This window comes from Condylura cristata, unplaced genomic scaffold (genome assembly GCF_000260355.1).
Source record: "Condylura cristata isolate star-nosed mole 26May11 unplaced genomic scaffold, ConCri1.0 scaffold00024, whole genome shotgun sequence".
NCBI lineage: Eukaryota > Metazoa > Chordata > Mammalia > Eulipotyphla > Talpidae > Condylura > Condylura cristata.
In genome coordinates, this window is record NW_004567125.1 from 2,991,471 (window position 1) to 3,003,333 (window position 11,863).

Below are 11,863 nucleotides of genomic sequence, written 5' to 3' on the forward strand. Positions count from 1 at the left end.
TATTGTATATTCACTGTATTAAAGTCACTTTTCATTAAAGCTTTATATGTTTTGTCTTGTTGCGGCGGATGGCAGAACCCACTTAGAGCAGGCAGGTTTTGGGGCTTCAAGTGTGCCTCTCTCTGAATTGAGGTGCCCTATAACACTACCTTTGAAAGAGACCTCCCAGGGAAAGAAACAAATTTATCCATAAGTAATTACAAAGGGGAGTATGCACTGAAGTGATGTATAAGGACTGAATAAACATGGGAAGAAAAGGTTTAACAGGAACATTATATCTGAATTGGGTTTTGAAGAATGAATATAAGGTAACTAAACTTGTGACTTAATTCTTCATGGAAACTAAATCATAATGATGCTTCACTCTCAATACACATTAAATACCAGCCTTTGAAGAAATGCTGATGTACAAGCTCCACCCTTAATATCCTGATGGAATTGGCCTGGTATAAGGCCCAGCACAGCTGGATTTTAAGAGCTCCACAGTGATTACAATGGGCTCCAGGTGAAAAGGAGGTGTGTCCTAGTTCTCTCTGTTGATTTCATGCTTTAAGGATCTCAGAGGATATTTGAAAAGTATAGTCCTGGACCCGACCTCTAGCTTACTGAATTCTCTTCTCTGACTATGGGAACCCAGAAATCTGCATCTTTATAAGGTGCTGTGGATTGAGTTATGCCTCCCTAAATATTGACCATTCATTCTATTGTGATAGTATTAGGAAATGGGGAGTTTGAGAGAAAATTGGATTTAGCTGAGTCATGAGGGCTGGGCTTTTATGGTGAGATTAGTGCCCTTGTGAAAAGAAACAACAAAGAATTTGCTCTCTCTCTGACTTCCAGGGTTCTAGGGACACACCCAGAAGATGATTGCAAGCCAGGAAGAGTTTTCACTGGAAACCCACCTTGATCTTGGACCTCTGCCTCCAGAACTGTGAGTAATCAATTCCTATCATTAAAGCCCCCTAATACAAAAAAAATTTTTATGGCAGACCTATGTAAGACTTATGCACTGTGTGTGAGTGTATGTGTGTGCACTTCAGATTGAGAACTATGGACTTGTGGGGAGAGAGAATAATGAGGGAGAGTGAGAATTGGAAAGTGAAGTAATGCCTGTGGTGAATGATTAAAAATGTCTGAACAAGGAGAGAAGGGAGTGGCTCTAGGTAATTCAGAGGGTCACCAACTGGGCCAGTTTTCTAAGGAGGATAAAGAATGGAAAGTTGAGGAACACCCTCAAATTTCAGATTTGTATGAAGATGCAGCCATTTGGCCAAAATCAAATATCCCACCAGGGATATATCATGTGGACCCCAGCAGTTTTAGAATTCCACTCATTCTACATGAATCAACTGTCACAAAAAGCTCCAACCATTCCACCACATCTACAGCAAAGCTTGAATATAAAACTAATTTTGTGTTTCATTGCACATATTTTTTTCTACCATATTTTTTCTGCTTTATCAGAGCTCAAAAGAAGGCAGTCATTTCCCTCTTTCATATATAGAGAACCTAATTAGCAGCAATCAGTCTATTTCACAGAATATTTGTAAAGATGCTTGCCTGAACTATGCATGGCACTAAAAAATAATAAAATAAACAACATGAATCAATCACAGGTGTTGGTCTGATTAAGGGCACATTGCATAAAGCAGATTTCTAATTCTTGAGCACCAGCCCCCACAACTTACATTTTCTTGGAGAGATGCTAGATTGGGCTGTAGACTGGGGTTTGGTGCTTGGGTTTAGACCATGGTTTGCACAAAGGCCTGAGTGTTTTAGTGTCAGTGGTAGGAGAGCCAGGATTCAGGATCTTTTGCTCCTCAGCATCTTGGCAATCCCAGATGAGTTACTTAACCAAATGCACCCACAGTTTTATCATCTGTAAAGTGGAATAAAATATCCATGGAGTGAGTAGTCCACTGGGCTCTGCTAGAGGCCTCAGACATCATACCATCATTCTGCTCTGCTCTGCTCCTCACACAAACTATGAGTCTGTAGGAAGAAGCGACACAAGGATACAAACACTGAAAGCTGTGATATCTCTGGGACCCTCTACAAAGTTGACTGCCATATGTAGCTGTGTATTTATGAAATATTTCAGTCCCCCCTGCAACAATATTACTCGATTTAACATACAAATACCAAGTTACTAGCAGTGTGCTAGCTGCAGTGACAGATATAAGAAAAACCAGATGGAGTTCTGGTCCTCTGTAAGAATATAAGTCCTTGTGCAAAGCATCGAATGGCTGAAAGGGGTCTTTTTTTTTTTTTTTTTAAGATTTATCTATTTGTGCATACAGAAATTGGGTACAGGTCAGAGACTCAGGGGTGGCCAAAGACTTCACCAGAGACAGAGTGGGGAGCAGAACAGGCAGATCAACGAAGTACACTGCTGAGGGGAGCAGCGGGCGGGTCAGGAGAGGTCTGCCACACCATGTGGTCACCTCCAGGGCAGGCGGGAATTGAACTCATGCGGAAGTGGTTTCAGCTTCTTTGTGTAGTGCTTTAACCCACTGCACCACCAGGGAGGGCCTGAAAAGGGTGTTTTAACTACACTTCATGGAACATACTAAATGCTATTCAAAGGTATGTTAAGGCATTACAAAGAGGCGAGTTTCTGCTGGTAGAGTTGGAAAGGAGGAATTGGCACAAAAAGGGAAGAGATAATAGGTCATGGCCTGCACTTCCACCCAGGCCAAATACCAAGAAATAAAACCCACTGACTCCCACATATGTGTAAGACATTGGTCTTGACGTAGAGTAGGTGGAGGGAGTGGGTAGTTGACAAGAGAGGGGGAATTAAGGTAAAACAAACAAACAAGCCATCACCATAGTCCTGTGCACCTCTCCTACCTGATTTTTGATCCTATTCCCCTCACCATCCCTGGTGTACAGAAATAAAAACTCGAGAATATATAAAAAACAAACAAAAAACACGTATAAGGACTCGATTTTCAAAAAGCTAATGGGAAAAGTTAGGAATATGACACCAACAGTATTTTCTTTCTCACATGTCCTTCTGTAAGTAGCTTTTCCAGTTTCTCAACAAGAACGGGAGTCTAATTCTTCCCTTAACCTTAGACTGCTCATTGTGATTTGCTTGACCAATGAGATGCAACTAATATAACATTCTGGGGCTTTTAAATCTAGGTCAAAAGAAGCCTTGCAGACTTTGCTTGGTTGTCTTGGAAATTTACCTCTCAGAAGCTCCTTTCGGGATTTTATTATAATTCTGAAATGCCATTTAGAGAGGCCATGTGGAGGAATATTGGTGACAGGCCCTGTTGAGCTCCCAGGCCAGTGGTGGCTGGCATCAGTTGTTAACCATGTGAGTACATCATCTTGGAGGCCCACCCCAGTTGAGCCCTCAGTGACTGGAGCCCTAGTATGAGAAACCAAGTAAGAATATCCAACTCAGCCCAGTCAACCCATAGAATCATGAGAAATAATAAGAAATTGTTACCTTAAGCCACTATACGTGTGGGTAATTTGTTAGGTTTTTAGGTAGCAACAGATAACCGGAGTGATGTTTAGATAAGACAACATCAAAAGTACGTGATCACTCTTAGAATGTAGAATGAATTCCTGGGATGTCAGGGATGAAATTCAGCCCCTTTGTTTTATTTATTGAGCAAAGTCTGAGCCCCGAAAGGTGAACAGTCAGGTCTAAACAACCCCAGAGTAGGCCCTGGACCTCCAGGCACCCAGCATGGAGCTCTCTACACTGACCACACGGAGATGAACCGATAGTGGCCAATATCCAGTGGCGTTAGCCTGCATCCCCTTCAACCCTCCGCCACAAGGTGATCCGTCACCATCACTCACAGCTACCCTGCCTCTCTAATTCCTTTCTGTCACTGTTTCAGTTTCAGACTTGTCGTTTCTGGCCATGAATTTGTGCAGTAGCTTCCTAATCTGTTTGCCTTACTGCCATCAGCATCACTTCCATTCGCAACTGTCAGTTTACCAGGCCACCAGTGCGGAGGCTCTAAAATATAAATCAGGTCATGTCCCATTCCTAGTAATATTCCTCAAAAGTGCCCAGTGGTTCACAGGAGTGTGTCTAAATCTCCTCATTTAGCAGCAAGCACCTTCCCTGGTCCACCTGCCTCCCTCTTGCACATTTTTATCTCTGGACATAGCTGGACACATTGTCCCACTTTTCTACCTTTATGTACACAGAGTATCTGTCCCCCTTTATCTTCTAATAATCCCTCAAAACTCCTCTCCTGAAGAAGCTTGATTCTGTATTTGTTCTGAAACACCTTTACTTTCTGCCATTTTCTGCCTCTAAAATAAAGCAAAGAGAGGAACGATCAATTTTGTAACTGAATTCGAGAAATGTTCTACAATTCATCTGAAAGATGCTTCCCCCAGTGTAAAGTTATATAGTTGGGAGGCACTTGAGAGAAAAATATCTGCAATTCTAATGGTAAGAACATCATATTTCTTCAACATGAGCCCAGAGGCTTCGGTGAAGGTTTCTGCTCTGCTATTTATAAAATTGCTTGCATTTCCAGCATAACTGGTGCTGAGAATCTATGCAAGAAACAGCTTAGTAAGAAAATGCAACACCCATGAACACTTCCTCCTCTTGCCAAGGTCTGAAAAGAAGTGAAGTGGATTTGTTCACAAACCTAGGCATCAGCGACAATGTTTCCCAAAGGGTATTGTACATGGGACATCAGTTCTAAGAGGTGAGAAATAATATGTGAAAAAGGGTTCCTTGGTAAAAATAGATTGAGGAATTTTTGGGTTAAACAAAAAAATTTTTTTTCCTTTGTGGAAAGGCTTAGAGGCTTGACTGTAAACACACATTGATTTTCTCCCGCAGGAGTCTATGGGATGGAGACAATCTAGACACATTGGGCCACAAGTTCCCTTCTTCCAGGGACCATTTCGTACCTCTCCTGAGCTGTGGGAGATACTTTGGGAAAAGGTGTTGTGCAGGGCTGAGTGTTCAACCCACTGAGGTGGCAGGGTTTGCGCCAAACACCCACGGTTGGAGCTTGGCTTTACGAAAAAAAAAAAAGAAAAACAAAAACAGGTTTAGCTTTCTCATGTGAGGAGGAAACACATACCCCTTCATCATCCTTTGCCACAAATCCACAAACCCTGCCTTCTCAGAGAGTTACAGTGACTGAACTCTGACAGGATGGCGGGTATCATTTAATTTACTGTGCAAGCGCCTGTCTTAGAGTCAAGATGCATCACCTAAGGAGGGATCCTGCACGGAGGCACTCACATTCTCTTGCTCTCTCTGTCAGTTTTGCTGGGGGGATGAGGAGAAAGAGATAGATGCTGTGTGGATGCTTCGTGTGGGAGGTGGGGCTGGTCAATGGACCAGGCAAGGGGACAGGGTATATGGAAGACAGGACAGGCCCAGTGTGTGTGGGCAAACCACGTTTGAAATGTTGACTTAGAAACTCTAAGGTCAAACACTTAAAATCAAAAAGGTAGCGTTTTTCCTTTTTAATACTCAACCTACTGGGGTACCCACATCAAAAATTTGAACTAAGACAATTCCCCCATGCATTTGACCCTGGACTATGTTGCAGGGCCCCTGGGATGTTGCTCAGCACACTTTGGGAGCTGAGTGAGAGCAGGGGAAGCCTATGGTTCCATTTAGTAGAGACTAGTCTTTAAGAGTTTTGCACTTTGACATGTCTCATACAGACCGTAAGGCTACAGCAACCATCACAGACAGTGTCAGCCAGCACACGATGCCAGCCTGGCCCTTCTCCCTCAGGGCACGTGTGTTCTCATCAAGATGAGGTTACCTTACCCAGGAAAATGCTCCAAACAAGGCCCCTCCCCCCTTTATTTTCAGGAACGTTTCTCATTTTTGGCAATCTTGACTTTTGATGAATAAGAACATATCCTTGTATTCAGATGATGTTTCAGTTTACAGAATACTCTTTAACATATTATTATCTCATTTCCTTCCCATGACAACACTGTGAGGTTTAAGAAAACCACCAAGTACACATTATCATATCTATCATGGCCACCCTTGGGAGAGAAGGGTCTTAAAGATCATTCATCAGATAAGTCAATAAATATTCACTGGGGATCACTGTATGGCAGGCCCAAGCCAGGCTCTACATACTTCACAACCTAGAAGTACACAAACGTTTAGAGGAATGAAGCAGAAACAAACCTGTAACCACATAAAGTATAATTCTCACCTGGTGAGGAAGAATGTACAGGCAACAGAGACAGATGGGAGGGCCGGGTCTGAAGAGCATTCATGAAGAAATTTGGTGATGATGTTAAGACTAGTGATGCCACCAAGTAGCAGAGACTGTGCCAAGGATTTTTACTGACATCATCAGACTTTCTTGGAGACAGATTTCCAAAAGGATGTGAAAACAGCTTAGGAAGCTGGGGGAGGGGGTCAGGCTGGCTCAGCAACGGGGCCAGGCTCTGTGATTCTGGCTTGAATTTCCCACCAGGACAAAAGGATATGTGCAACCTTTCACATCAGCTTGATCAGACACGGGACAGAAGGAACAGTGAGGGTTTCAAGCTGTCAGCAGTTGAACATAAAAAATGGAATCAGATTTCTTTTTATTACATAAGTGCAAGACTTATTTGCTGAAAAGAACAAAACAAAACTGGAAGAAAAAATTTAAAAACCTAAATAAATGGATAGAAGTCCTATGTCTATGGATTGAAGGGTCTAATGGTCAGTGGCAATGTTTGCAAAGTGACTTAGAGTTGCAATGCAGCATCTATCAAAATTCTAGTTGCCATTTCTGCACAAGTTAGCGGTTTGAACATAAAGTTCCTATGAAAAGACAACACACAAATAACAGCAAAACCCAAAAGCCAAATAACTTCAAAAAGGACTTCTAAGTTGTAGGATGCATGCTTTCTTATTATCAATAGGCTAAAAATTAATAATAATAAGAGAATGTGGCTCTGGCATAAGAATAGACATATAGATTAATGAATAAATCCATGTACCTATAGTCAAATGAATTTTGATAGCCATGGCACTATAATTCAATGGTAGAAATAATAGTCTATTCAACAAATGGTTCTGGGAATATTAGACATATATTTGCAAAAGAATGAAGTTGGGTTCCTGTTTTACCTCACTAAGGTTATATGGTGATTAAAGACTTAAACATAAGAGATTAAAAAAAATCTCAGAGAAGATATAGGATTAATTTTTGTGACCTTGGGTTAGGGAGTAATTTTTTGGATATGACACCAAAATTGTAAACCCTTGAAGAAAAACAGAAAAATTTGACTTCATCAAAGTTAAATTACTTGTGCTTCAAAAGATACTACTACAAAGGTCAAAAGACCCCCATCCAAATGAGAAAAATAATTGCAAGTTAAATAACTGATTGGGAATTTGCATGCATTATCCATGAATGACTCTTACAACTCTGTAGTAAAAGACATGTCTAATTGAAATAACTGAGGTATGGGGAAAAGCAGAGGTTTGAAATGGCACATGGGCAGACCCTGAGGGAGAATGTCCTGGAGAACTCAAGGAAGAAGTTCTGTGTGGCTACTGGGATCGATGGGGAGAAGGCGTCAGAGATGAGGTTGGAGGGATGACCCGGGTGGGCGAGGGGGAGTTGTGTAAGATGTTGTAGGAGGTCACAAATGCCGTCTTATTCTGAGTGAGTTTCAGTGATGGGCTTTTATCTAAGTCCTAATCTGGTCTGACTTATGTTTTGATGAGATCTTTTTGGCTGTTGAAAAGAACAGACCAGGGTGGGAACAGAGACCAATTAGGAGGCAACTAACTGCAATATCAAGATGAGAGAAATGATTTAGCCCAACTACTCAGAAGGAACTTGTAATAGCACATCTCCAAAGATGGCCCCAATGAGACATGCCCTGGTAGACAAACCCAGTATGAACCCTTCCGTATCTCATGGCTCTACCTGTGGGGCTTGTTTTAACCAATTGAAGATAGCAGTGGTGGAAGTCATGTTCTGTGATGTCTGAACCCATGCAGCTCTAATTTCTGCCAGTTTGCGGAGCTGTGCATTGTCATGTGGAAGCCCTGCTGTCCTAGGAGAGCTTGGGCCGTCAGTGAGGCCCCAGGGAAGAAGGAGATATCTCAACTGGGTGTCCAGATGCTTCCAGATCCAGTCACCATCTCACTGCAATCACACAAGAGACTATAAGCCAGAACAATGGAAGAATCTCCCAGTCAATCCACAAACTTGAAAGATAATAAATGATTATTATTATCATAAGAAGGGAGTTTGTTTGCAGCAATGGGCAACTGAAACAGAAATGTAAACACATAACATCAAATATTTGACTTTAGTAATGTTGCTAATAAATTGGTCGAGCAGGCATTACATACAATCACCCAAAGCGTCCCTTATTTTTCTGATAGGAGAACTAAGATTTGCAGAGCTTGTACTGGGCAATTTCCCCAAATCTGTGATTCCAGAATGGCTATAAACATTATTTGCCCCTTATGCATTGTTTAAAAAACTGGTTCTACAAACATGATTTATGGGCAAACTTCCTTTTTCATCTTGTATTTCATATTTCCTGCCTTATGTTTGGTGTTCATTAAGCAGATGCTCTGCTCTATATAAAGGGTGAAATGATCTAGGCTTAAAAGCCATTTTAAAGGGGCTTATTATATTTTGATTTGTTGTTTTAGAGCCATGGATGCATAAGCACTGAGCTCACACTGCTGAAAAACAAACCAAGAGACTTCCAGGGGGAAATGGTGCAGGGAACACCTGCATGTTATTTTACTCCATCTTGAATCTCCCCTTTGCCTATAGTAGGTTAAATGTCACTCCTTCTCCGCTCCGACCAAATGCTGAGGTCTTCACCCCCGGCACATCAGAATGTAACACTATTTGAAGATAAGGTCTTTAAAGAGGTGATTATGTTAAAATGAAACCATGACAGTGAGTCCAGTCTGCCTGATGTCCTTACAGAAGAGGAATATAGCCACACAGTGAGCTATCAGGGAGGAGCTTACGCGTAGAGAGAAGGGCCAGCTGAGGACACAGCGTGAAGGCTGCCTTCTGCAAGGCATGGAGAGGCCTCAGGAGCAATGAAAGTTGCTGACACCTTAATATGATACTGCAGCCTCCAAAAGTGGGAGAAAATAAATTTCTGCTATTTAAGCTACCCAATCTATGGAGGTTTGTTATGGCAGCCCTAGAAAACTAATTTGCTACAAAAGGCATTTTAGAAGTCTGGTTTGGTTACCTAATGCTGTGCAATAAAATGCCCTTAGAGCACAGGGACTTGAAGAATAATTTTCCTTTGCTAATGACTTTACAATTAGGAAATCAGGAAGAACTTGGCTGAGCTTGATTTATTCCTTATTTCATTAGCCAGGATTGCCTAACAAGCTAGGGACCCTTTGCCCAAGATACTCCCTCACAGGGCTGCCAGCATGGTGCCGGCGGCTGTCACCTTGGAGCTTGGCCTGCCTGGTGACAAGGATCCTTGATTCTCAAGCCCCACGGGCCTCCTCATGTGTCTGCCTGGGCTTCCTCATAGTATACTGGCTCAGTTTCAGGAGTGAGAGCTGGAGGAGAGGGGAAGTGAAACTATTAGCTGCCAGTCTCTTAAGATCTGAGTGGAGAAAGTAGTAGATTTTATTAGTCAAGCAAACCATCAAGACAGTTCAGATGCAGGGGAAGCAACGAGACGCCACCTCACAACTGCAGGAGCAGCAAGGAATCTGTGACCAGCTTTCATCTCCAATGATATAAACCCATAAGGTAGAACAAAACCACTTGGAAGATGACTGCGAAGCTAATTTAAAAGACCTGAGAAAGCTGCAATTAAGTAGGTCTAGAGGAAAGAGTAGAATAACCCAGTATACACGGTAGAGTCCCAAGGAATGGAGGCCCAATGTGTTCTGTGACTGAGAGTAAAGTGCAAGGATAAAATCCAGGTGGGCTGGAAGCAACGAAAGGGACATTTGAACCCCACCCCTTGCCATGCTTTCATCTCCTGCCCTGCGGGTTTATCTACTTTCCCATCTGTGTTTATCAATTTTTGCTTTGTATATATGAGGCAATTTGAGGAGAATTTCAAATATAAGTTGAAATGATTTATCTTTCAAAAATAACTGAACTTTGTCATAATAGAGCATTCTTTACCTCTAATAATACTTTTTTACATTTATGCCCACTATTTTTGATATCTATATAGCTCCATGGTCCTTTCATGATTTAGTACTTGCAAAGTATAACTTCTTAATACATAACAAAAAAATCATTTGACTTCATATTGGTGATGGTTTTTGAATATGACACCAAAAATACAGGCAACAACAGCAAAAATAAACAAGTAGGACTATATCAAACTAAAATCTTCTGTATAACAAGAGAAAGTATCAGCAAAATAAAAAGGCACCTTAAGGGGTGGGAGAATATATGTTCAAACTATGTATCTGACAAGGGATTAATATCCAATGTATGTAAGGAAGTCACACAGCTCAATAATTAAAAATGAACGAAGGGCCCAAATGAACATTTTTCTAAATGAGACATACAAAGGGCCAAAAGGCCTACTAAAAAGTGCTCAGCATCACTAATCATCAGGGAAATGCAAACAATGAGCCATCACTTACGGGATGGATATTATGGAAAAGACAGAAATACCCAGCGTTGGGGTGTGTGAAGAGATGGGACCCTGAGCCATGGTTGTGGGCATGGAAACCACTATGGAAAGCAGCAGGAAGCTCATCACAAATCAAAAAATAGAATCTAATAGATTGAAAATGTAATTCAACAATTCTACTTCTGAGTATATAACCAAAGGAAATAAAATCAATATCTCAAAGGGATATTTTTATTTCATGTTTGTTGTAGCTTTATTCATAACAGCCAGCCACAGATGCCCATCAACAGATGAACTGATACTGAAAATGTAGCTATATATCAAATTATGTATCCATTCTGTATCTACACCTACATATATATTATTCAGCCATCCAACAAAAGTAGGAAATCTTGCCATTTGCAACTACATGGGTGAATGGGGAGGACATTATGCTAACTGAAGTTAGTCAGACCTGGAAAGACAAATACTGTGTGATCTCATTTTTATGTGGAATTAAAGGAATTGAATTCACAGGAGCAGAGCAAAAGCTGGATGTAGGAAGAGGGCTGGTTGAAGGATCTAAACTTCTAGTTAGAAGAGGAGTAAGACCTGCAACTCTAATTACAGCCCAGTGCCTGTAACTAATACTATTGTGTGCTACACTTGAGAGTTGTTGGCAAAGTAGATCCTAAGTGTGTTTGTGACACACCCAAGGATGGTAACTGTGTGAGGTGGTGGATGTGTTAACCATCTTGCATGTGGTAATAATTTCAAAATGCGTATGTATATCCAATCATTATGTTGTCCATCTAAAAATATGTATGATATATATGTGTCAATTATAGCTCAAGAAAGTTAGAAAAAGTAAGAATAATAACGTGAAAGAAATCATCTTACTGTCAACTTTTCTGTTTCTTTATGAACTTAAATGTCTGTTGATACAGATTGTTGGTATCTGTCTTTTGGTCTGTTGTTCTGTCTGAAAGTATTTTTCATTTTCTAAAAGATTATTTATGCATATAGAGCTGGGATACAGGCCAAAGGTGCAGGGGCAGTGAGAGGTACCAGAGACAGAGTGGGGAGCAGAACAGGCAGATAAGTGAAGTGCACTGCTGAGGGGAGCAGCGGGCGGGTCAGGAGAGGTCTGCCACGCTATGTGGTCACCTCCGGGGCTGGGGTTTGAATTCATGCTGAAGTGGCTTTAGCTTCTTAGTGCTGTGCTTTAACCTGCTGCACCATCAGGGCAGACCCGTATTGATTTTTTAATTGATACAGAACTGGGGTACAGGCCAGAGATGCGGAG

At 41.4% G+C, this 11,863-nt stretch overlaps 1 long non-coding RNA gene across 1 annotated transcript in view; it reads left to right on the plus strand.

Moving 5' to 3' along the window:
* LOC105854023 overlaps window positions 1–11,863 on the plus strand; it is a 126,443-nt gene that overhangs the window by 91,662 nt on the left and 22,918 nt on the right. The window contains exon 3 of the long non-coding RNA XR_001145751.1: window positions 841–931. This is a non-coding gene — a long non-coding RNA (uncharacterized LOC105854023). The remainder of the gene's footprint in view (window positions 1–840; window positions 932–11,863) is intronic.